Below are 25763 nucleotides of genomic sequence, written 5' to 3'. Positions count from 1 at the left end.
GAGTGCCCGCACGCCCACGTCCAGCCTTCCTGCACGCCCACCATGTTCTAGAAGCTTCCATGCCCGGCACGAAGATCTGCCCGCTAGGCCCGAGCCATCTGCCTGGCCGCCCAGCCATGAGCCCCAAGGCCAGAGGGCAGACACCCCAGAGCGCTAGGCGCGGCAGCCCCTGATCGGACGCTGGCCCTCCTCTCGGGAGGCCAGGCCTTTGGGGGGCCCTGGCGTCCTCCTTCCGCTTCTCAGGCCCTCACCCCTTCCGAGGCCGGAAATCTCCAGGCTTTGTGAGAGGAGAGAAGTTTCTGGGGACCCCATCCCTCCATCAGTGGTTCCAAACCCCAGAGAAAAAAGATTTGACCGCTTAATCCCAGAGGCGGACATTTGTTATCCTTTAAATTATGCACAGGGGCCCCCGTCTTGCTGCGACTGAGTGAGGACACACAGTGAACATACGTGGGTGTGTTAGGAGGTGAAACAAATAAATGTTTAGTTAATTTATTAGCAGTAAAAGAGCTTTCGTGCTCATATATGTGGCATTACTAATACACATCTGGTGTTATTAATAACGTTATTCATACCCTAAACACTTAATTTTTAAAGGCCTCGCTAACTCTCTCTCACTGTGCTGCGATCTCAAGGCACAGTGATCACGTAGAATGAGCTCCATCACTAGTGAGAGTGTGGACAGACCCACATTTCGCGCAGCCTCAGGAACATCAGATGTGCTGGATGATTTCATCAGAGCGATTTAGGGCCCCCATGGTCTTTAATCTCATAAGGTGTCTGACAGACCGTTCGGATTAGGACTAGAGGCGGGGCCTCCGTATCTGGCCCTCTGCTCGTTTTGTAAATAGGATTTTATCCTCACGCGGCCACACCTGTTCCTTACCTGTTCCTGAGGTATCCTTTGTGGCCGCTTTCATATAAAAGCAGAGTTTAGTAGTTGACACAGAAACCATGGGGTCCTCAAAGCCTAAAATATTCATCAACCGGACCTTTCTAGAAACAGTAATCGTTCTCAAACACAGGATGCCCCATCCCAGAACCACCAGGGGACTTTTTTGAGGATCCAGAGGCTAACTCCTCCTTTGGAAATCTGGCAGGCAGGGACCCAGTCTGTATTTTAATGAGCTCCTTGGGTCACTGTGATGGCCAAGAGCAGGTTTAGGACGAATCTAGAAACTGCTCTGGTCTCGTGGTGGCATCCCGCTGACCGTGGTAACGGCCAGTGTGCACTCAGACCTTTGCGGCCGAGGCCCGAGTGTCCACACCACCCACTTGGAACGGCCTGCCTTCTCACTCCTCTGACACCTGAGCCCCGGCCCTTCCCAGTTTTCCAGGCTCAGAGCCCTGAGGTCCACACGGAGGCACCTGTAACCCTGTGTCAGCCCTGGGATCAGACTGGACGCTCCTACAGAGAGGGAAGGTGTGACAGACGCCTGGTGGGTTTTGTGATATACTTTTTAGTACTACTTAAATCCTTACGGGAAAATTATTTTGATAAAAATACTTACTCAAATAGGGAACAACGAAGAAGTCTGTGAAAACGAGGCCTCTCCCGGGGTGTTTGCTTTGGGAAGAGGGAGGAGGAGGAGGGGTGGTCCTAGGAGGCTGTCAGCGTCCTTTCCTCTGTCCAGGTGGAGGTTTCCGGGGGGGGGGGGGGTTCGCTTTGTGAAAATCCATCAGACTGTATGCCTGTGACTTCTCAGCTTTTCTGCAGGGATTGTATGATTCCCTAAACACGTATATTTTTAAGCATTGGCTTTTGAGGGTGGACCCAGGTGACCCAGAGTCACCTTGAAAAGCTGACAAGATGGAACTTGAAACCTGTGTCCCGTTCCTGGGGGAGGCCCCTGCTGTGTGTGCATCAGTACTTTGGTAAATCCTGTCGTTTTCTTCAGAATGACGCAGTCATGTTGTTGGGGCGCCTGGGCGGCTCGGTCGGTTGAGCATCTGACTTCGGCTCAGGTCATGATCTCGCGGTTCGTGGGTTCAAGTCCTACGTCGGGCTCCGTGCTGACAGCTCGGAGCCTGGAGCCTGCTTCGGATTCCGTGTCTCTCTCTCTCTCTGCCCCTCCCCTGCTTATGCTCTCACTCTCTCTCTCTCTCAAAAATAAACATTAGAAATAAATTTAAAATAAAGTGTTGGCAAATGAGATATAAACATTTAAGTTATGTCAGAGTTTTTGTTAGAAAAATAAACAATTTCCGCTTGGGTAGGGACCCCACTTCTTATTGGTGTCTGGGGTGCCCACTCCTAGCAAAGCACCTGTACGTGGGGAGGGGAAGGGCCTGTGGAGTGAACAGATGAACAGATGTGATTCTCCCCACGAGTCCAGGAACCACCAGCGTTTCTGCGACTTGGCCTTAAATACCTGCTTGTTCTGCATGACTGTCTCTTAAGCACACCCCGTCCACAGGATGGACGTTTGCCGGGGGGCAGGGCTCACTTGTGTGCTAGAGACCCAGGCGCTGAGCCGCGAGCGTGGGGAGCACATGGCGAGCTGTGTATGCTGCTTACTGCAGAAGGGAAGGAAGGTCGTCCGGGCACGAGCTGACCGTATTTCTGTGGGACTCCCCTTCTGCGTTCGTTCACTTACATTCTCACGTGAGCGTTGAGTGAACATTGAAGTATTATCAGTCCTGGTTATTTATCTTGGCATTGATGACGTAGCTTGAAAGATTTTGAGCGTTAAATATTTGCGGAGGCCTGACTTTGCATGAGGATAGGTTTGCACGCTGGGTCTCTACGACTTATGTAGTCAAGAGATGAGGTTCTTAGGGGTGATGCTTGCACACAAAAGAATAAGAACAAGAACAGAATAACGCCATTTGAGACTTATCACCTATAAGGGGAAGGGGAGCGGGAGGGACCTTGTGTTGGCCCCGGCTGTCCGGAGAAACAGAACCCATCGGTTGTGGGCTTACAGAGACTGATGCACCGGAAGGAACGGGCCCCCACACTTTGTGCGGCTGGCAGGTCTGAAATCTGCAGGGCGGGCGGCCGGCTGGAGGCTCGGGGAGGAGTGGATATCGCAGTTGAGTAGGAAGAAAGCCTGCTGGCAGAATCTCCTCTCCTTCGGGGCACCTCGGACTTTTTTCTGTTGTGACTTCAAGTGATTAGGCGAGGCCCACCACATCATGAAAGGCGATCTCCTTTACTGAAAGTCTACTCATCTAAATACTAACTTTATCACTCAAGGGCCTTTAGGCACCTGTAGATTGGTATTTGAGCAAGTATCTGGGTCCCGTGGGCTCCGTGGGGTCATTCCATGGCTTCGCTGATGGGCACCATTGGGGGAACCACCTCCCTCTTGAGAGAAGCAGGCAGTGGTGTTCTACGTGAGCCACTGCGACTGGATTTAGTGGAATGAATCTTACCCGCTGGGTCGGGGGAGAGTGGCACTCGCCATTTGTTACCGTCCGCCCCGTAGTTTCTCCGTGGGGAGTAAGCAAGAAATTAGAAACATGCGCATGTCCTTCCTCCTCTGCCCTGCTTCCTCTTGGGACTCAAGCACTCTGAGCCTCCCAAAGGAGGGTTGGCACCAAGGAGTGTCGCCATGCCCCCAAGCGGTGACCCCGGTGACGCACACGGGAGAGACATGCCCCACGCGGGCTGGGCACTGTGCCTTGGGCCAGTGGAACCCAGCTGAGTGGGGATTTATTTTGACGTATTTCTTGGGCATCGTACATTCTGTCCCGATGAACTCAGACACAGGTTCCAGGAAAACACTGGGTTTGGACATGTTCCTGATGACCATTCCTGCCGTGTGACGTCCGGCTCTTGGACAGGCTTGGAAGCCGTCCATTTCCTTGTTTGGTTCTCTTGTCATGAACTTGTTGCACACGCTTGTGTTTGTGAGTGAGCCCTGGATCCGCGGCCGGTTCCCGAGCGCGATGGGTTTGGGTGGTGAAGTCAGGTCCTCTGAGTCACACGGCGAGGACGTTCGAGATGGTTTCTCACTCACTCTGGGTCCTAACCAGACCGCCCCAGCTCGGCTGCCCCCCCCCAACCCCGCCCACCCCGAACCAGGAACGGCAGGAAAACGGGGTCCACTGCTGGACTTTGAGCCCCAACCCCTTCCCCTTCCCGCCCACCCACCGGCCTTTTTTCTGAACAGGGAAGAGGGGCCGTGTTTGTATCTCAGTCGGGCTAGCCTTGTGCAACGGGGAAAACCTTCCCCTCCACTCCATGACTTCCTCGTGTCTGGGAAAACTAATCGGCTTGCATCAGCCATTGGGGGTCCCTTCAGTCAAGCCCGCAGTTGTAAGCAGAGCGCCCAGATTGGAACACGCGCCTGCAGACCCCACAACAGAGCAGCCCTCACACTGTGACCGAGCAGGGCCCGGCCTGGTGAGGCTGCCTCCCGGGAGCTGGCATTTCTAGGTCGTGCGGCCTCTTGTGAGGGCATCACACTGGGCTTGGCTGGGCTGAGTTTGCTGTAAACTGAACCCCAAATCTTTATGCACACTAACCTCTTCAAACACCAGACTCTTCAAACAGTGTCTTCAATTATTTAAAAGCAAAACAGAGCTTGTTGCGGTTTTTTTATGTTTATTTATTTTGAGGAAGAGAGACAGAGAGCGTGAGCAGGGGAGGAGCAGAGAGAGAGAACCCCAAGGAGGCTCTGGTGATGTCAGTCTGGACCCAACGCGGGGCTCGAACTCGGGAACCGGGAGATCATGACCTGAACCGAGATCGAGAGGAGGACACTTGACCGACTGAGCCACCCAGGCACCCTCATTAATGATCTTTTTTAAAAAATGGAAGTTTGGGGCTCCTGGGTGGCTCAGTCGGTGAAGTGTCCGCCTCTCGATCTCGGCTCAGGTCATGATCTCACGGTTCCTGAGTTTGAGCCCTGCATCAGGCTCTGCGCTAACCGTGCAGAGCCTGCTTGGGATTCTCTCTACTCCTCTCCCACTCATTCATTCATTCATTCATTCTCTCTCTCAAAATAAATAAATAAACCTTTTTTTAAAAAAAATAAAGAGATTATTAATGGAAAATGCCAAACATATTCAAAAGTAGAGAGAACTTTTGAATCCCAACCCCTCCAGATCTCCCCCCACCAGCTTCTATCCACCAACATGGGTTCTTTGCATCTGTCCCCAAAACAGCCTGTCTTCCTTGTAGAAGCAGCACAGGGCATCAGACTGGTCATCATTTTCTGGGGGGCATCGCTGTGGGCACTGGCACAGGCCAGCGTGCCCCTGGCTCACATCTGACATCGTCCCTAAGCATCGCCAGCTTGTAAGTTGATGTTTTAGCTGGTCTCACGTGCGTGCTGTTGTCTTGGAGAGACTGACCCTGCCCTCCAGGGTGCGTGGACCTTCCAGGCAGGGGCTGGGGGCCAGGCTCACCTGGTGTCGCTCAGGGTGCGGGAGCAGCGAGTGCACCCAGTGTCCCCTGAGCCCGTGGTTCTCACGTGGCTCCTCGTCGGCCTTCCACGCGTGAGGGGTGGAGCGAGGGTTAGCTGGGGGCCCTGCTCGCCTGCGCGGCTGGAAACCTGCCCTAACATCTGCCCAGTTGTTTAGCTCTTTAGCGCAGAATGCATTTTCATCCTAATGAATATTTGCGTGGAGCTTTACTCTTAAAGCACATGCGTGTCTGACCGGAAGTGTTAGGCCAATTTACAGATGAGAAAACGGAAGGGTTAGCGATGTTCCCACTGGTCACCACAGTGGAATCTGTTGGAGAAAGTCCTGTTCCCCGCTTTCTTCCTTCCTCACAGATCCACACGTTTACTCGGGATAAGTAATCTCCTCAACAAAAGGCTTGTTTCCCAGGCTCCCTTGCTGCTAGGTGTTACCACATGACTAAGTTCTGACCCAGTGCAAATACATGGAATTATTTGGGGGACTTCTGGACATTTTTTTTTCTTTTTGCAAACTTTCCCTTCTGCCTCCCCCTCGGCTTTCTTCCTTCCTCCTTTTTCCTATGTGGAACACAGAAGTGATGGCTGGAGGTCCAGCAGCTACCTTGGGTCCACGAGGTGACCTTGAAGGTAGAAGCCACGGGTACACAGACCAGAGACATGACGAGTGTGTGTGTTGGGGGGGGGGGTGCCCCCAGGTGTGGCCTCACTCATCGGCTGCTGTCATACTCTGAGGTATGTGGCTACCTCCCTAGAAGTCAGGACACTCTGGAAAGTGACCACTTTGTACCCCTACTTCCACGTGGGGGCAGTGGCTCCAAACACTGCATCTCACGGGAAACATGTAAGTTGGACCCAGAGAAAGAGAAGGGGTCCCCGTCCACACCACTCGGTTCCGCCTGCACCCCAGGGTGTGTCGTCTTCTGAGCTATTCTGCTGTGGCCGTGCAGCCACTTGGGCCGAGTTGACACCTTCCCGTGTCTGCATCTTCCCACCAGCAACTCGAGCTCACGCTCCCCATGCCTCACGGGATGCCGTTTCAGTTGCCTTTATTCCTAAACCCAAAGGGCAAACGGGAAAGCACCATCTCTGATCTTGGAGAGCTTCCCCCTTTGTCTGAAAGCAGCAGCAGGACACAGAGTATCAGGAAAAATCGAGAAATTGCCGTGTGCAATCTCCAGCTCATGTAAGTATCTCCACATGTTATTCTTAATTAATTATATTTTATTGAAGCAATTAGGAGACTGACAACCTCAGTTAAGTGATAACGAGAAGACCGTGTCTTTTTACGTGCTACTGATCAGACGGGGTGGCCGGGCGTCCCGGGGGCTGGCACCGGGAAGGCACGGCATTGGGGGGGGGGGGGGCGGTGGGCAGACGGGTGGGCGAAGTCGGAGCCGTTCCCCGCCCCCCGCCAGCTGCCACCTGTGCGCGCACAGTGCCCCTCCCGCCAGGGAAAGGAGGCCCCTCGGCACATCCCTCGGCTTCCTTGTCTTTGTTTGAATTTCCAGAAACAGCGGCAACAGCTGCTCCAGTCCTGAACACCGTGCTTCTCTGGGAAGTTGGGTTAATTTGTCTGATTTTACACCTTTCACTCTGCTCCCCGCGGTGGAGCGCTTTCGCGTCAGAGCGTCAGGTAGATTTCATGCTTCTTGCCTTCCCTGAAACTGCCCGTGGCGTTGAAAGCGGCCCACGCACCTGGCTCAGACCCGGGGCTGCGGGACTTAACTGGGATGGTGACGGCCGAGGGGGCGTGGTGTTCCCGGCGTGGCTCAGCTGGTGGGACGGGGACCGCACGGCAGGGCCGGCGAGGGGACACGGCACCGTTTTCTTTCAGTCACACCTCCCCTGAATCGGAGTCATTTCTTGGGGACGATGCCAATTTCCCAGGGGCTCCCGGGATTTGGAGGTGAGATGGCTGTTTTGTTCTTTGTAGGACGAACATTGTTAAGAAGACCGTACGTTCTTTTGGCTGATGTCAGTGTCATGACCTTGCTGACTTTGGGGGGGCCTCGAGATTACACTGAAAGCTGTCCATCACCCTGTCGTCTCGCCTCAGCCTTCCCACCGCTCGGAAGCCACAGCCGGCCTCCTCCCCGCCCCCCGGGGGCTGGCAATTCCCCATGAGACACCATGCCGCGTCCACACTGTGCCTGTGCTGGGAGACACTCTAGAAACTGCTCGTCCCCGTGGCACCGATGCTTCAGGTGTGGGGGCAGCCCCTGGTCTATGAGATGGACCCTGGTGCCCACGTCCGACCTCGGGGCCGGGACTCCCCCACACTGGTAAAGAACAGGAAACGAGAGCCGCTCACGGAGTCCGTGTGGCAGGACCACACACGGTTCAGCCACGGCCCCAATCCCCCGCGTTCACGTTGTTTAACTGGTCAGTGTCCTCACGTCTGCACCGAGGGGGAAATAAAGCCGAGGCTGAAACGTGGATTTAATCCAAGGGTCTCTCCAACAGATCTTCTCTGTGATGAACATGAGGTTGCACTGCGAGCACTTGTCCCTCATCACTTAACCGCGGGCTTGCAGCAAATCTCCCAAATCCTCATCTGGAGAAAACACAGTGCACTTTGCCTCCAGGGCTCCAAGTTCTCGGGGAGGATCTTAGGTGGTTTGGTGTTTGGCAGTGTGGAGAGCACAGGAGACGGTTGGCTTGTGGATTCGTGCCGGGGCTGATCTGGGGGAACACACCCTTTGCTGTCAGAAGGTGATGTATTTGGGGGGGGGGGGCTGGGGACGTTGACAGGAGGGGGTGTCACTGTATGTTGAGGGGCCACCGCCAGCCTCTCTGACCGGGAGAAATTTGAGCTGAGGCTGGACAGCATCCAGGAGCCAGCCTGGAGGAGACAGCGACGGAATATTCCAGCAAAGGGGCGGGAAGGCGTGTTGAAGGCAGTGTTCACTCCAGCTGCTGTACAAAGATGCGGTCGAGCATCAGACGTTTACAGGGGCTGGAAGTGCCAGGTGAGGGAGCTGACAGCTTTGGATCCTGGTGAGCACCTGTCCCTGCCCCGCCCTGCCCCCTCCCTGCCCCGGCTGCGTTCTCCCATGGGGGAAGGTAGGGTCTTCCTCTGTTCTTAAGGGCGCGAATCCCATCATGGGGTCATGGGCCCCATGACCTCGTCTACTATTAATCATCTCCCAGAGGCCCCACCTGCGTTACCATCACTGGGGTTCAGCAGGGCGGTTCTGTCCTCAGCCTCCAGGGTCAGATGTCCCCGCTCCCCCGGCCCCGGTTCCCCAGTAATATCCGGCTTCATCCCGGGGCCCCTGCCCTCTGCCTGGATACACCGTCCATGGCGCTCACTCCCAGAGGGGCGTCCCTCCCCGGCTCCCGAGACCCTCGTGAACACGCCTACAACAAAAAGTAGTTGCCGTCACCAGTTACTTCTCCCTCCTTCTAGAAGGTTCTTCCCCCCCTTGCCTCACACAGCAGGCCCCGTTCCACTACTCAGTACTCCACCCTAACGGCAGCTCCCTTGAGAGGCCACCCCCTGTTGCGACCCTGCGATGGGAACGCACGTCCCCTCCCCACGTGCACAGTTTCCTGTGCTCACCATCGGTGGCCTGTGTGGCGGGGCCCTTTCACCTGGTGGCCGGCGGACCCGCGAGGGCCCTGAATCCCAGCACCCGGACCCCAGCAGTTGGCTACTGTTCAGATACACCATTTTCAGGGGGCTGGCGGTAGAATTGTAATGAAGCACGGGGAGGCCACGGGGAAGGTGGGGAGCCACTGATCTCATCTCCGTGGCTCGTGGACAGCGGTGGGCTGCATTTCACCGCTTTGCACAACTTTCTGTCTCTTCACAAAGCTAGACAGAAACTTCTTTCTGACGTTTCTCCAGAAACTCTGCCCCCGGGTATATTCCCGAGACACATGTCACAATAAAAATAATAAAAAAAATGTTCAGGAATGTTCTTCCTAGAAGCTTCATGCTGACCTGTTCCACATGGCAGCTTCCTGAGCCCACACGCCCGGGAAGATGGGTGAAGAGGGCCGCCGCTCGGCCCTGCAGGGTGACACATGGTGACAGTGGGAAGGAGCCAGCACGACGTAGATGACGGTCACACACGTTCTGTTGAGCACGAGAAGCCGGACTGCAAAGGCCGCACGCCGCGTCATTCCATTTCTTCGTTTGCGTTTCTGTGAGGTTTGCGAACAGGCCAGACGAACACCGGTTTCTTACGGCCGCTGTGGCAAATCAACACACACTTAGTGGCCTAAACAGCGTAGGTGTATTCTCAGCAGGGTCGTGTCCCCCGGGGGGGCTCTGGGGGATCTGTCTCCTGGCTGTTCCCGGTTTCTGGGGGCGCCCACACTCCTTGCTGTGGCCCCAGGTCGCTCTGTCCTCGGGTGCTGTCAGTATGTGTCTGGCTCTTGCAGGCTTATTCACTTGAAGGCTCTGGAAACTGAGCAGTTCGGGAAGCTGCCAGTAATTTTGCCAAAAGGAAAGCAGCAACATTTTCAAGACGCTCTTGCCTTCCAAGGCCCCGCGTGGGCTGGCACAGATACAGAGGCCTGCTCAGCCCCCCACCCCGCCCCGCCCCCCGTTCCTGGGCTCGGAATTGCCTCCTAACCCCTGGAGCAGTGGTGAGGGCTCGCGGCCAGCAAGGCGGCGTCCCTGACCTTGAGCTTCTCCCTCATTTGGTACCAGAATCAGAACCGCCAAAGACACATCAACACAGCTGGGCCTCAGAGACAGACATACTACGCCTCCCTAACACTCTTTAAATAACTATGACGTGAAAAGGGGTTTCCTCCCTCTCCAGAAGGAACTAAAATGTGTTCTTCATAGATAAACATTTCAGACCAGACCAACTCATCTGGATCAAATGTTACCTTTTTAAAGATGCAAATTGAAAATTAAACATCAAAACGCGAGGGTTCACTGGGGCCGCCAGGAGCGGCTTGGATGCTCTTTAGAGCTGGTGCATGGTTGGAAATCGGGCCCACAGTCCCTACCAATAGGCAGGGAATCTGACTCTGTATTGTTGTCTCACTTTGTGTGGTTTAGAATTATTTTAAAGAGGAAATAGGATAAGAACTACTAAGCATATCTTAAGCAGGTCGAAGCTGCTGTAAGTGAGAGAAGTAAGTCCCCAGGATCATTCCAGGAAGATGTGGGCAAGCCTTTAACCCTGCATCCTCACTGTCACCCTGAAATGTCACTCATTTCTTAATATTCCCAGCGTGGAAACTTTGAAAGAGGCTCAGTCACAGCTACTAACAATACACCGTTTGGTGGCTGAGAATACTCAAAGTTTTAGAAACCTGATCGTCATACTTAACGTCGGGGGGCCTGCAGCGCCACGGGGCATCCTTGACCAGACCCGATAGTGAATGTAGTTTCACTTCTTTTCCCAGATGAGAGCTAATGAGCTCAGGGGAGGGAAGGGACTTGCCCGAGGGCACACAGCTCAGGGTTCAGCAGGGATCCAAACCAAAGTCCTGAGAACAGCCAGCTGCACCTCAGGAGTGTTGGCTTTTATACTGAGACCGGACAGGCTGGAGTTGTAGGAAAGTCCAGTGACACTTTAATGCCTTTCCTGTAAGTTATTAAGGAAAAGAAGAATATCTTGTGATCCTGTATCCACTCACCCATCCATCCACTTGTCCATCCATTTTTCATCCATCCATCCACTCATCCATCCATCCCTCTGTCCATCCACTCATCCATCCATCCCTCTGTCCATCCACTCATCTGTCCATCCATCCATCCATCCATCCACCCACTCACCCGTCCATCCACTTGTCCATCCATTTTTCATCCATCCATTCACTCACCCATCCATCCCTCTGTCCATCCACTCATCTGTCCGTCCATCCATCCATCCATCCATCCGTCCGTCCGTCCATCCATCCATCCATCCATCCATCTGTCCATCCACTCATCCGTCCATCCATCCATCCATCCATCCGTCCACCCACTCACCCATCCATCCACTTGTCCATCCATTTTTCATCCATCCATTCACTCACCCATCCATCCCTCTGTCCATCCACTCATCTGTCCATCCATCCATCCATCCATCCATCTGTCCATCCACTCATCCGTCCATCCATCCATCCATCCATCCACCCACTCACCCGTCCATCCACTTGTCCATCCATTTTTCATCCATCCATTCACTCACCCATCCATCCCTCTGTCCATCCACTCATCTGTCCGTCCATCCATCCATCCATCCATCTATCCATCCATCCGTCTATCCCTCTGTCCTTCCACTCATCCATCCATCCCTCTGTCCATCCACTCATCCATCCATCCATCCATCCACCCACTCATCCATCCATCCATCCATCCGTCCATCCATCTGTCCTTCCACTCATCTATCCATCCATCCATCCGTTAATCCATCCACCCGTTAATCCATCCACCTGTCCGTCCATCCATCACCCACCCATCCATTCACCTACCCACTCACACACGCATGCACTCACCTGTTCATTCACCCACTCATCCTTATGTCCACCTACCTACCCATGCATGCATCCCTCCTTCCTAGATATTGGGGATTCCATGACCAATGAAGCTGATGAGGTCCCTGCTTTCATGGATCAGATATTCTTCTTCACCGTCCCACACTGTCATCAAAATGAGGAACCATGTTGTGTCCTCAGGAGTTCCCCACCCCAAGCATCCGCCTTGGGGCCCATCTAGGGGGTCTGATTTCAGAACTGCATTAATCACTCCCTCACACAAGGAAAAGCTGCATTCTCAATGTAACAACCTCAGCAGAGACAGTGCCTGGATGATTGGCTGGCACAACCTCAAGTAAGACTTCCTTGCCTTTCTTGTATTAGTTTTCAAGTGGGCAGCGTCCCACAGGGCCAGACAGCCGAGCATCAACATGGAGGCTCAGCCACCAGCTGGACTGCACTGTGTCACCCACTTCAAAGACACCACCACAGTCATGCCTTAGATGTGGCCCACCATATGCTCAGCAGCTACATTGAACAGCTCATTTCATTGAGCTCTGTCTGATACAGAGCAAGTTTTGAGCTCAAAAAAAAATAAAAATAAAGGGAGCAAATGTGTGCCAGAAAGGAAGGACTGTGTGTGCATTGGGGGATGCGTGGGGGTGGAGATGTGTCAGCACCGTGGGCAGAGCGTGGCAGGCGGCCCGCTGGTGTGGACAGGCTGGACAGAAAAGCCTCAGCCCAGGCATCTGCTGGTGCCCGCAGGATGTGCGCCTGTCACCATGCTCACTCCTTAGCGTGGTCCTGTAGGGGGGCCACGATGGGGGCCATGCCACGTGTCAGTGCAGGACCGTGAGTACTGAGCCGCCTCCTCTAGAAAGAGGTGAATGCAGTCTCCCCACCCTTAAAGCCAGGGTGCCTGGCTATGGCAGGCCCTTGAGAGCGATGAAGGATGCCTTTTGGCCACTGATACAATCTGCTGTCCCCTGCAGGCAGCAGCCATGTCCTCCTCTGGGACTGCCCCGTATCTGGTTCATTACTGAGTCCTGGTAGGTAGATGAATGTCTCTGTCTCAGTCTAATCTACACCGAGGCAAACCAAGGGGAATCTCAGTGAATGTTGCTAAGATCTGGGCCCCCAGGCGTGACCCAGGATGGCTGGAACTGGCTCCTGACTGCTGCCCAAGCCAACTGAGCGGTCTGCCCCCAGTGGCATCGTCAGTCTTGGCGTGTGGGAGCTTGAGAGTGGCCTTGGAACTTGGCAAATGCTACAGATTAGTGTCCTTCCCAGAGAGCCAGTTTTCAGCGTTTACCGGCGCCCCACTGGCTTGGAATCCTGAAGTCTAGATTCCTTAGCACGGCATTCGAGGCCCCTCCTGTTTTCCCAACTCAGCTCAAAGTGGCTTCAGAACAAGAGAGAAGGCTGGGGCGGGGATTGACTGGCTCATATAACTTAAGTTTCCATGGCATGTCTTGGTAGAGATATGTCCAGGGACTGAGGACTGTGTCCTCGAACTAGGCTGGTTCCCTCTCCCGCCGCCTTATCAGCTCCGACAGGGTCCATGGAATCAGCAAACCCAGCAAAACAGCTTTTCTTAGCTAGGAGCTCTAGCAAGAGCTTTGGGTTGCATCTGGTTGGCTTAATCTACCTCTTCTTTTCCCCTTGAAGCAGTGGCTCTAAATGGAATGTTCTGTGGGACACCTGGGTGGCTCAGTTGGTTAAGCATCTGACTCTTGATTTCGGCTCAGGTCATGACCCTGGCGTTGTGGGATCAAGTCCCACATCAGGCTCCACACTGGGCATGGAACCTGCTTTGGATACTCTCTCTCTCCCTCTGCCCCTCCTGGCTGCTCACGTACTCTCTCTCTCTTAAGAAAAATAAAAAGAAAAGAGAAGAAGAAAATAAATAGAACGTTCTGGTTGGTCAGGCCTGGGCCCTGTGACATCCTTTGAGCTGGAGGGGCAGAGGCAGCCTCCCCAAACCTCGGGAGCCAGGGCAGAGGGACGCTGGGGCATGATCCCCAAGGACAGGGCATGCGTGCTGGCAGGGCCCCTCTGCCTCTAAGAATGACTGTGTTGAACCCACCCCTTCTCAGTTTGGTGCTCCTGGCTGTTTGTCTGTACGTGACTTCCATGCAGGGTGCCCTCTGTGTTGACCGTGGTTTTAAGCCATCATTCTCAAGCACCTTCCCCCTCCTTCCTTTGCAGCTGACCCCCTGCCCCTCCCACCTGCCCTGCACCCCCACTGCCAGCATCCTCCCCCCTGCCTCCCTTCTGCCAGGCTGCAGGTGACTGCGGAGTTGTTCAACCTGCCCCTCAGCTGCCAGCGCAGGCCGTGGTCCTGGGGCAAGGGGTGAGCAAGAGAGGGAGCACAGCACCTGACCTCCGTGCTCCGGGTGGGGGGGGGGAGCACCTGGGCTGGGAGGGGGCTGGCCTCTCCTCACTGTCTCAGCAACCTGGGTCTGTGGGCAGGCTGTGTCCTCACCTGGAGGTTGGGGACATAACCGCACCACGGCAGGGATCGGATGGAGGCTGCCCCACGCCCGCGCCACAGCACAGCCCCCGTCGTGGCTGTCACTGCCGTGATGTTGCGGCGCTCCAGTCGTCACTGATTGAGCGCGTCCCGGCGCCAGGGCCTGTCTGCCACAGGTTCTCACCGAGGCCCCTCGTTTGTGACAGGTGTTGTCCCCTGGTCCCCACGTCCATGTGAGCGCCCCAGGTCCAAGTGGGTCTTCCCGGGAGCCCTTCCTGTGCTGCTGGGCTCCAGCTGGGAGATTTCTCACGGTCAGAGGTCAAGGTGGGGGCAGGCCTTCTCCTGGGGCCTCTCTCCTTGGCTTGTGGACGGTGTCTTCATGTGTTTGTCCCTCCGTCTCTGTCCTAATCTCTTGTGAAGGTGCCTGTCGGATCGGGTGACCTCGTCAAATGTACTCACCTCCCGAAAGACGCCGTCTCCACGTACAGCCACATCCTGAGGTCCTGGGGCCAGAAGTCTGGCATACGCTCCCCAGCGGCCGGCTTAATGCAGACATGTCACCTGCGTGTGAAGGCACCGCGCCCCGGGTGGCGGGGCGGGGGGGGGGGGGGCGGGGGAGGCAGGCCCTGATGCCAGCGGGCCGTGGGCACGCCAGAGGCAGGGCCGGTGCGCCTCCCCCGCCCTCGGTCGACCCAGGCTGCTCGGGCCGGGCCGTCTCCGGAGGGCGGCCAGCCTGCGGCTGCCTGTGTAGCCCGCGCTCCTGCAGAGGCCGGTCCTGCCGCGGGGCCAGCAAGCTGTAGCGAACGGAGCCCCACGGCGTCCTTGTGCTTCTTCGTGGTCCTCCTGGAGGCACTGTTGATGACGGTCCCCTTGCAAGCGCGGGAGCGAGCGGCAGAAGGGAGTGTCGGTTCCCAGGATCGGAATTCCGACCGGAGCCGCAGTCGGGTGGTTTCCCCAGTGGGAGAGGAATTTGAAGCCCTTCGGAAAGCCGGTTGCTGGCCTCCTGCTGAAGTCCACTCGCCTCCTTGTGGAAATGAGGCTGGGCGGCCGGGCTGGACCCAACGCCCCCTCAGCGAAGGTCTCCCGGCGAGAGACCACGCCCATCGCACCTGCACCCAGTGCTCAGGTGTCTCCCAGCAGCCGAGACCAGGTGGGGACTGATGTCCTGTGTCCCTCCTCGAGCTCTGCCAGCTCAGCCAGGGAGAGGCTGGGCCCTCTGCCATCCACAGGTTTCAGGACTTCCGTCTGGAAGTGGGGGCTACTCCAGGCCCCCGAATCCCCAGGCCAGTGGCATCCACATGTCCCCAGAAAGTGTTGGAGACACACGGTCAGCCCACCCCCAGACCTGCTGAATCAGAACCCCCGGGGCACGGAGGTGTGCGTCACGTAGGCCTGCAGAACTGTCCGATCAGGCGAGGGGCGCCTGGGCGGCTCGGTCAGTTGAGTGTCTGACTCTGGGTTTCAGCTGAGGTCGTGATCTAATGGCTTCATGGGTTCAAGCCCCACGTCGGGCTCTGCGCTGACAGTGTGGAGCCTGCTTGGGATTCTCTCTCTCTACTTCTCTCTCTGTTCCTCCCCCTCTCGTGCTGTCTCTGTCTCTCTTAAATAAATTTAAAAAAACATATTAGAAAAGGTATAAAGAAAAAGTGGAGGATGATCTTTAATGCGGTCAATGCACATGACATAGAATTTTCCATCTTAACCGTTTTTCGGGGTAGGCTCTGTGGCATGGAGAACATTCACACTCTTGGGCAGCCGTCCCCACCGTCCATCTCCAGAGCCTCTTCATCTTCCCAAGATGAAATTCTGTCCCCACGAGACACCAGTTCTCCCTCCCTCCCCCACCCCCACCGGCAGCCACCATCCGACCTTCTGTCCCTGTGAATGTGACGGCTCTAGGTCCCTTGTGTAACTGGGCTCACGCAGTATTTCTTCTTTCGGGACTGGCTCACTTCCCTCCGAGTAGTGTCCTCAGGGTTCACCCCCGTGGTAGCAGCTGTCGGCACGCCCTTCCTTTTTCAGGCTGAATCTTACTCTATCGCGTGGTCAGACCCATTTATGTGATGCGGGGCGCCAGGCGGTTGTGAGTAAGGCCACACCGAACATGGGAGAGCAGGTATTTCTCTGAGATTCTGTTTTCATTCTTTTGGAAGTATACCAAGAAGTGGGATTGCCGGATCATACGGTCATTACATCTTTAATCTTTTAAGGAACTGCCGTCCTGCTCTCTGTCGCGGCCACAACAACTTGCATTCCCACCAGCGGGAATGGGGCTCCCTTCTCTCCACATCCTCCCCAGCATTAGTTACGTGCTGTCTTCTTCTTGATGGTCCTTGTGACAGGGGTGAGGCGGGATCTCGTCGTGGTCATGATTTGCATTTCTGATGAGGGGCGGTGTGGAGCATATTTTCGTATACCTGTTAGCCACCTACATATCTTCCTTAGAAAAACATCGATTCAGAGCCTCTGCCCACCTTTTAATTTTTTTTTAAGTTTATTTATTTTGAAAGGAAGAGAAAGTGAGCATGAGCAGGGGAGGGGCAGAGAGACAGGAAGAGCGAGAGAATCTCAAGCAGGCTCTGCACTGCTGGTGGACAGCCTGATGTGGGGCTTGAACCCATGACCTGTGAGGTCATGAGCTGAGCCAAAACCCGGAGTCAGACGCTTAACCAGCTGAGCCACCCAGGCGCCCCCTTCCTCTGCCCATTTTTTAATTGGATTGTTTGTGGTTTTCTGCGATTGAGTTGCAGGAGTTCTTTACATATTTTGGATCTTAGCCCCTTATCAGATGGTTTGCAGATATTCTGTCCTATTCTGCAGGTTGTCTTTTCGTGTTGTTAATGGTTTCCTTTGCTGTGCAGAAGCTTCTTAGTTCGATGTGCTCCCACTTGCTTATTTGTTTAAGTTTATTTATTGGGGAAAGGGGCAGGAAGAGAGGGATAGAGAGAGAGAACCCAAAGCAGGCTCCGTGCCGTCCGCACAGAGCCCGATGTGGGGCTTGATCCCATGTCCAGGGAGATCATGACCTGAGCCGAAATCAAGGGTTGGACACTTAACCGACTGAGCCCCCCACTTGTTCATTTTCGCTTTTGCTGACAAATCAAAAAAATTATTGCTAAAACTGATGTCAGAGAGCTTACCGTGTTGAGTTCTAGGAGTTTCGTGTTTTCAAGTCTTATGTTCAAGTCTGTAATCTCTTTTGAGTTGATTTTTGTGGGTGGTGTAAGATAGGGGACCAGTTTCATTCTTTTGCATGAGGCCGTCCAGACTTGTCCACACCATGTGTTTGGGGTCCTTTTTGGTTTCATACAAACTTTAGGATTGCTTTTGCTAGTTCTGTGAAAAATGCCATTGGGCTTTGAGAAGGACTGTACTGACCTGTGGATTGCTTTGGGCGGGATGGACATTTTGACGGTCTTTATTCTTCCAGTCCAGGAGCACGGAGCGTCTCTCCATTCGTGTGTGTCGTCTTCCATTTCTTTCACAGATACCTCGTGATTTTCAGTGTTTTTTTATTAGCAGGTGTTTTATTCGTTTTGATGCAATCGTGAATGGGATAGTTTCCTTAATTTCTCTTTCCGATGGTTCGTTATCAGTATGTAGAAACACAACAGATATTTTTGCGTATCGATTCTGTGTTCTGCAACTTGACTGGACTCATTTATTCGAAGTTTTCTCATGGAGCCTTTAGTGTTTCCAGGTATAATTTCGTGTCATGTGCTAACAGAGACAGTTTTACATCCTCTTTTCCGCTGTGGATGCCTGTTATTTCTTCCTCTTGCCTGCTTGCTCGGGCGAGGACTTGGGGCGCTGTGTGGAGGGGAATGGGGGGGAGTGGGCACCTTGTCTCGTTCCTGGTCTTCGGGGAGCGCTCCCCGTCTGCCAGCAGCGAGCGTGATGGTGGCCGTGGCCTCTATTGCGTTCAAGTGCATCCTGTCTACACCCACTTCCTGGAGAGTTTTTATCATGAGTGGATGTCGGACGGAAAGTTTACCGAGTGCCATTTTGGGGACTGGGGGCTTATGCTTTTTAATAAAAGGCAGTCTTTTTGAAGCGGTAAAGTCTTTGGACAGTATTTTCCTGACTCCCTGCCCTTGGGAAGCGTCGGATGTCTGTACACAATCACAGGGGTGCGTGTGGGGGGTGGTTGGCCCAGGTGTTGGATGGACATGACCATGGACCCAAGGAGGGGCTGCTCTGGGGAGGTGTGTGCAAACACTCACTCAGGATACAGCAGGACGGGCCTGACCTCAGTTCTCGGTAAACAGGGTGGCCCTCGGAGCTGACCAGGGGCCTTTCAGATGAGACCCAGATCCTGTGGCCTGTCTCCTTTATAGGAAAAGCCTGTCAGGGGCCACACCGTCCAGGTGTCCAAAGACCCTAAGTCTCCTGTGTTCTCCTCTCTCCGCCTCGTCCCCTGCCTCCCTTCACCTCCTCCCCTGCCTCCCCCTCCCTCTATCTCCCTCCCTGTCTTTCACCCCTCCCCTTCCCCTGTCTTGCTCTTCCCTCCCTCTCCCCCTCCCTCTTTATCTCTCTCCCTATCTCTCCCCCTTCTTCCCCCCTCCTCCTCTCCCCTCCCTCACTCGCCCTCCCTCTCTATTTCTCTCCCCATCCCCTCTCCTCCTACCCCTCCCCTTTCTCCTCCCTCTCTCCCTCCCTCTCTGTCTCTACCTCTCCCCCCTCCCTCCCTCCCTCCTTCCCTCTCTCTGTACCTGCAAATCTGCTGAGGTTGTTTCTTCCACCTTGAGCCAGCTGTGGGGTGTGGGCCCCACGTCGAAGTGCCAGGTGCTACCTCTAAAAATATCACCAGTGTGCATAGCACCTTCCAGTGCAAGGAGTCAGGCCAGCAGAACATTTTCCCTCCTGAGTTGATTATCATCAACAACTGTCAACACACCCCAGCCCATCTCCGGCTGGAGTGTGTTTATATATTGATAAGTAGCGCGGAAATTTGGGAGAACTCTCTAGCTGTTTGTGGCTCAGAATGACCGATCTGCAGACCCCAGTAAACAACCAGAGCTGTCCAGGGAGGGCAGGGGCAGGACAGTGGCACCGGCATCCAGCTGACTGGCCCCAGAGGCCAGACCCAGGTCGGGGGTGTTCCCTTCATGTGCACAGAGCTTCTGGTCAGCAGCCTGGCAGCCAGGCCGTCTTCACGGTCAAAACGTGTGGGGAAGAACGCCGTCAATCCATTAGGTTTCCTGTCCACACACGTCTGTCTGTTCACGGGGCTGTACTTGGCCCTCGAGACGTGTGCAGAAGGGAGCCGCGTCCGCTCACAGAGCACACGGAGAACTCACCTGCTTTTGCTGTTTTGCTGTGAAATAGTAAATGCTGATCAGGAAAATGAAGATGCCTTTGGCTTCTTAATGACCGTTTGGTCTCGAGGCATATCGTAGGCATCAGATTGAAGTGAACATTATGGTTCAAGTTTAAACCCTGGCATTTAAAATTTTATTAACGTTTATTTACTTTTGAGAGAGAGAGAGGCAGAGTGCAAGCAGGGGAGAGGCAGAGAGAGAGGAAGACACAGAATCTGAAACAGACTCTAGGCTCCGAGCTGTCGGCACAGAGCCCGACGTGGGGCTTGAACTCAAAACCATGAGATCATGACCTGAACCAAAGTCAGACGCTCAACGACTGAGCCCCCCCAGGTGCCCCCCTGGCTTTTTTTTCTTTTTTAACTAGGAGAGGTTATTAGATGACCCCGGTCAGGTTCCCTGAACCTCTGGTTTCCCGTCTGTAAAGTGGGCCAAGAACAGCACGCGTGTGACAGCCAAGTGAGACCATGTATGTGTGCGTCACTGTCCCCGTTGCTGTAAGGATGGGCCGCCGGAGGCTCAGAGCAACCGAATGTGGTTCCTCACGGTCTGGGAGCCGGGAGGCTGGGGTCGTGGTGTCGGTGGGCTGGCTCCTCATACGGGTGGCGAGGGAGAGGCCGTGTTCTGCTCTCTGCCCCGCCAGCACCCTCAGTGTCCTAACGCCCCGTCTCTGCTCAGCCATCACGTGGCCTCTCTGTGGGTCGTGTGTGCCTCCTCCCTGTCTCTTCTCCTGTCCCTGGATCCAGGGCCCTATTTCATCAAGGGCCCATATCCTTAAATACATCTGCCAAGACCCTTTTAACGAACGAGGTCACGCTCACAGTCCCAGGGGACCTGTGTTTTGGGGGGAGCACCATTCAGTCCCCCGCAGTGGATCCACACTTTGTCGCCGGAGAAGGACCTCGCATGCAGCTTGGCGGGGCTGCTGGCCACAGCGAGGGCTCAGTACAGAAGTGCCTTGAGCTTGGACCACTGTCCCCCGTGGCAGGTACAGCCGAGGCCACCTTGTGCCCAGAGGGCAGCACCTTGTGGGTCGGCTCTTGCCCTCACCTGTCGACCTCTGATTTGTCTTGTGCCCTGGTGATGGCCTCCCCGACGGTCCTCACTGGGGCCCTTAGGGCCTCCTGCCTCATAACTGGTACAACCTAGACTGGTCAGCGGTGCCTTGGAGCCCAAATCCGGGGGATGTGAAGACCCGGCGGCCGTTGAGATGAAGGAGACATCCCAGACTGCGCATCGGCGGATGGCTGTTCACCGGGCCCAGCACAGCGCTAAGGGAGGGGCGCGCTCAGCCCAGGGATATCGACGGTTCCCAGGCACACACGTGTGGCCCTGCTGACCCCTGGGCTCCCCTCCTGCTGTCCTTGCTTCTGCTTCACTTGGGCCGTCCTGGCTGTCCCTCTCCTCCTGCGCCAAGGCTCACCCCTCTGGGCCCTTGCCATCCTGTTCCTTCTATGCATGAGCACTTTCCCTTTTCTGGCTGGTTCAGCTGAAGGGTCACCCTGTGGAGGTCTGCCCAGCACCCTGTGCCTGACCGATGCCCTAATGTGTGTTCTCCACACACATGCTGTCGTCAGGGTCTGAATTACACGGCCACGGTGTCACCCGTCCCCATGGTGAGGACATGACTGTCCACAGCTTCACGACAGGCACCCGTGCAGGAGGTACAGGCTGAAGGCTGTTTGCAAAGCCTGTGTGTTCTCACATTCTAACCATGGCCCTCCGAGGGGGTGTCGGTGGGCCCCATTTTACCAGAGCGTGTAGACAGGTGAAGAGTTGTCAGACCCACTGCTGGAGAGGAGGTTCCGGGCACTAACCCAGGAGTGTCTGACGCCCAGTCCAGGAACACCAGCCTCGGCCAGCGCGGGTCACAGGAGCACGGGCGGCCACGGGAATCCCGGTCTCTGAGAAGAAGCCTCCCTCTGCAGTCAGCCCCTCCCCCTGCACGGAGGCCTTGTGGGGCGGCAGGGCAGGGTCAGGACCAGGCCTGGTGGGGCTGGAGCTGAAAGGGGGTGAGAGCCAGAGGGGAGGCCGTGACTGTGTGCAGGTGCCCCCTCGCTCTGGAGGCGCGACGTCCTCCCCAGAACTGTGGAATGAGAGGTCTCAGCAGGGAGAGGTGTCACCTCTGTCCCGACAGCACCAGAGTGCAGGGCAGCCGGCCCCGCGTGGGACGTGATGAGACGACGAAAGTCTCACCACTACTTCTGTTTACAGTGATTTTTGCCGGGGGCGGGGGGGCCACCAAAGATGAAATAAACAGCCCCAAGCATTTCAGGAGACCACACGGCAGGTCTTTTAGAGCTGCTCATGCATCCCCTGTGGCCCAGCTGCTCCCCTTGTAGGATTACACCCTACAGAAGGGCACGGTGTACCTCAAAGCCATGTTCTAGAAGGTTCGCGGCGATCCAGAGTTGGGAACGACCCGGATGTCCATCCGCAGTGGGATGGGGAGACGAATCAGGGCACGTTCACACACGTGAGGTGTGCATACAGCAAGGATGAAGGGCGATTGTGCTGCCCCAGCCCGAGGTGTGGACGGATGTGAGCACAGCATCCCCGAGAGCCGCCACCAGCAAGAGTACGGCCCCGTCTTCCCATCATCCGGAGCTCAGAAGCGGTCTACCGTGATGGGAGCCGTTGCCGTCTTGCTTTTCCGGAGGGCTGGCCGGGAGGGGACACCCAGCACACGGTTCGGCCGGACCCTCAGCCGCCCCTGTGGTCCTGCAGGCAGCCCCGTCTTACAGTGAGGTCTGCAACGCCTGGACCACAGAGCGGAGCTCGCGCCAGCCCCCGCGGACGGGCGGCACACCTGTGCCTTGAGCGCCACGCTCACTGCGGGCAGGTGAGGGGCTGGAGGAGGGCGGCTGGGAAAACAGCACGCCCTGAACCCCGAGCAGCCCGCTTCGGGCACTCGGGGGGGTCTGCCGAGGGAGGGTCAGTGAGGGCCTGGGTGGAGCACCCAGGACGGGGCAGGGAGCAGCTCAGGGAGCCTCAGGACAGGGGATGGGGGCTCCCGGGTGAACACAGGGCAGGAAGCAGAATCCAGATCTGCAGCCAGCACCTGAGTGGGACGTGGTCCTCGAGGCCAAGCCAGGGAGGAGGGACCGGCTGACCAGGGTCGACGCTGCGGTGATGGCTGAGAGGTGAGGTGGGGGTCCATGCCTTCCAGAAAGGCCGTCCAACGAGCCTCAGGAAGCCTCCCTGTTCCAGCGCAGGGGCACTGCCCAGGGGGAGACGTCAGCCGCTGATGTCATCGGTGGCCTTGGGCCATCCCTAGAACCAAAGCCTGTGCACATCCGCTCTCCGCTAATGCGGCGAAACCACAGCGCAATTAGCAACGGTCCATCTGGAGAGAGACCCTGCGGGGTTTACTCTGCAGTCTTTGCTGTTTAAAAAGTGATGAAGAGGTGTTCATGTTATGGGGGGAAAAGCAATGAAATAAATAGGACAGAGGAATGCATAATGTATTTAGTGGAGATGGCTCGTTTTGGTTTTTTTTTTTTTTTAATCTGGCAGGTGAAGGAATAATCTCAGTTTTTGACAGCAGGTGTTTTAATCGGGCTGATTACAATAGCAGTTTTGCTTGGAAAATACCCTGGCTTCGTATATGAAAGATGAGAAACGCAGGAAAGTTACAGCGAGTGGCGTTAACGTGCTGTAGCGTGTTATCTGGGACCCACACGCACGTTGTCATGTGGCTAAGTTCAGGGAGTGCACGTTCACACGGCGTTGGTAGGATGGGGGGCAGGGTGGAGTCCGCTGTTCTTCGTGGAGAACGGCGGAATCGCGGGTCGGGTTCTCGGCTCTGAGCGTCAAAGGCTGCAGGAATCGTTGGCCTTCTGGCCGCCCCCGTCGCCCCCTCCCGTGCGTCCCTGGTCTGTGTGTGTGTGACTCATAGCCCCCAGTCGTGATTGCTGTAGAAATGCTGGTGGTGCCGTGGCGTGGGCGTGCGGGGCAGGAGGGTCCTGGACACTGAGACCACAGCGGTGCCTCGTGGTCAAGGGGACCTGGACCGTGGGTGCCAGTGCACGTGGCGGAGGGCACCGGTCACAGCAACTCCCAGAGACCCTTGAGGCCAAAGCCGTGTTTCCCTCTGTGCTGTCTTTGCAGGTTGTCTCAGGAGCACGGGGTGTATGGGCTCCATTTGGACGCTCAGGATGTTCTTCTAAACGAACTTCTTGCTTGTGACCTTTTGTGGAAAACCAGTGTGGAGTCCGGGCTAATTGTTGCTAATTTTTCTGTAATCGTGTATCGTGTTCCCGGTAGGTGGTGTTTTCTTTCGCAATGTTTGTGTCACTCACTTACCACTCAAGTGAGCAGCGTGTGTAGGACAGCAACTCAGGGTCTAATGAGGGAGGAGAAGAGTCACAAAGTGATTCGCAGGCTGGCGTCTTTGGAACAAGCAGTTAATTAAAAACAACCTTGAAGCCAAGAGCGTGGCTCCCTGCTGCGTGTTTATTTTATTTTATTTTATTTTTTTCAGTATATGAAATTTATTGTCAAACTGGTTTCCATACAGCACCCAGTGCTCATCCCAAAAGGTGCCCTCCTCAATACCTGTCACCCACCCTCCCCTCCCTCCCCCGCTGCGTGTTTAAACACGGAGGCTGACACACGCGTGTTTGCTGAGCCCTTCCTTGTGGCTCCGTGTCCCCAGCGCTGCAGAGACCACGGGCTCTGAGCGTGTGAGGGGCGCCGTCCTGTGCGCGGACGGCTGACCCTGATCGGCAGGGCCCTGTCGCGCGCGGATGGGACTCAGCGGCCCGTTTCTCGGTGGGCCAGGGTGGAGGCTGTGTTTCAGTTCTAGCACAGACACATCCAAGGCCAGGAGCATGAGTCGTTTTCCTGCAGGGGCTTCAGGTTCTGTTTTGAGAAACCAGAACGCCATCTTCTCTGAGTCCCCGCCTCCCGCCACCCTGCATTCATCAGAACTGTCCCCCAGCCGAGGTCGTTCTGGCCGTGTCACCTTCCCCCACCCTTTCCTCCCCTGCACATCATTCATTCTCTACCACAACAAAGCGCCTTCTTCCCGTTTCCCGAGCAGGAGCACGTACTTGGAGCCCGGGGGACCTGGAGCCCCTGCTCTGTCTTCTGCCCACAATGCCACCTCCAGACCCCCAATTTTCATGACAGTCATTATTCACGTCTCTGCTAGCAGCTGTCCCCCTCCAGGATGGCCCTGCCAGGCCACCTATCTGTCGACACATGCCGATCGGAACCTCTAGTTCCAGTGGGGCAGAGTGGGTGGTTTCAGACTGGTCTGGAACCAATGGCTGCCCTACGTAGATAGGAGGGAGGGGGGAGGGACAAGGGAAAAACAGAGGAAGAAGGAAAGACTCGAAAACACCAGAAAACACCCAAGGCAGCTAGGACTTGAGAGGCCAAAATCCCAGAGAAAAGAGACCTACAGGGCACAGAGGCCGGTGTCTCATGGGGGGGCACGGTCGCTGGAGTGGGTGCTGACATCCGGGCCGTGATGGAGGAGACACTTGGGCGAGAGGAGACACTGGGCAGAAAGCACCTGTGGGGGCTGAGAACGGGCACGGAGTGGGAAGGCCTGTGGTGCGTTGATTCTCAACGCTGAGAAGACAGGCTATTCCAAGTCCCCTGAAGGGGAGCCATGGAGCAGCTCCTGGGGTGCTGGTGGCAGGATGGACACTGGCCCAACCGTTAGGAAAACTGTCAGCAGTTCCCGCCAAAGCTGAATGTGGGCGTGTCCTGTGTCCCGGTAGCTCCACCGTGAGACAGATCCCTAACGGGATGCATACAGATGGGCACCAGGAGACAAACGCAGGAATATCTTAGCCACGTCACCCGTTATGTCCTGGGAGCCTGTCGATGGAAACCATCGAGACATCAATAATAGAATATATAAGTAGATCATGAGATATCTGTACAGCAGAATACTATCCAGCCTCCTGAAGAATGCACACCAAAGGTGACCATCACAGATCGGATGTCGACTGAAGGCAGAGGAGTGGTCGCCTTTGGAGGTGGGCGTTGGGTTGGGGCATGAGAGCGGTTTCTCTGGTCCTGGCGATGTTCTCAGTCCAATCTGGACACTGGCCACATGCTGGGGGTGCTCACTTTGAAAATCCATCAAGCTGTGCACTTGTGATTTGTACGTGTTGCCATATGTATACTGTAATATTAATCTTAGCTGAGTAG

The 25763-nt window shown here is 55.5% G+C and overlaps 1 protein-coding gene across 4 annotated transcripts in view; it reads left to right on the top strand.

Moving 5' to 3' along the window:
- The window catches only part of CDH4 (cadherin 4), a 536089-nt gene that overhangs the window by 108225 nt on the left and 402101 nt on the right, over window positions 1-25763 (top strand). The window lies entirely within an intron of this gene.

This window comes from Panthera tigris, chromosome A3 (assembly GCF_018350195.1).
Source record: "Panthera tigris isolate Pti1 chromosome A3, P.tigris_Pti1_mat1.1, whole genome shotgun sequence".
In the NCBI taxonomy this organism is placed as follows: Eukaryota; Metazoa; Chordata; class Mammalia; order Carnivora; family Felidae; genus Panthera; species Panthera tigris.
This window is presented reverse-complemented; position numbering and strand designations above follow the sequence as displayed.